Source organism: Orycteropus afer, unplaced genomic scaffold, assembly GCF_000298275.1.
Source record: "Orycteropus afer afer isolate SDZICR_OR568_19922 unplaced genomic scaffold, OryAfe1.0 scaffold00116, whole genome shotgun sequence".
In the NCBI taxonomy this organism is placed as follows: Eukaryota; Metazoa; Chordata; class Mammalia; order Tubulidentata; family Orycteropodidae; genus Orycteropus; species Orycteropus afer.
In genome coordinates, this window is record NW_006921703.1 from 596,594 (window position 1) to 597,078 (window position 485).

At 35.3% G+C, this 485-nt stretch overlaps 1 protein-coding gene across 1 annotated transcript in view; it reads left to right on the forward strand.

Annotated features, from left to right (window-relative positions):
• The window catches only part of MND1 (meiotic nuclear divisions 1), a 96,947-nt gene that overhangs the window by 49,184 nt on the left and 47,278 nt on the right, over positions 1-485 (forward strand). The window lies entirely within an intron of this gene.

The following is a 485-nucleotide window of genomic DNA, read 5'->3' on the forward strand; positions in this document are numbered from 1 at the left end:
GTGCACTGCAGAAGAATGTATATTGTGCTGCTGTTGGGTGAAGTGCTCTGTAGATGTCTATAAGGCCAAGTTGGTGGATTGTATTGTTTAGCTCTCCTAAATCTTTGTTGAGTTTCTTTCCAGTTGTTCTGTCTTTCAAAGAAAGTGGTGTATTAAAGTCTCCCACTAAATTGATCTTTAATTATTATATAATGTCCTTCCTTGTCTCGCTTGGTAGTTTTTGTCATAAAGTCAGTTTGATCAGAAATTAATAATGCCACTCCTGCTCTCTTACTGTTGCCATTTGCTCGATATATCTCTTTCCAACCTTTGAGTTTTAGTCTATTTTTGCCTTTATCTCTAAGGTGTGTCTCTTGTAGGTAACATATTGATGGGTTTTGTTTTCTTATCCAATCTGTAACTCTTCGTCTCTTGAGTGGTGCATTTAATCCATTAACATTCAGAGTAATTACTGATAAGTTTGAATTTATTGCTGTCATTTTGTT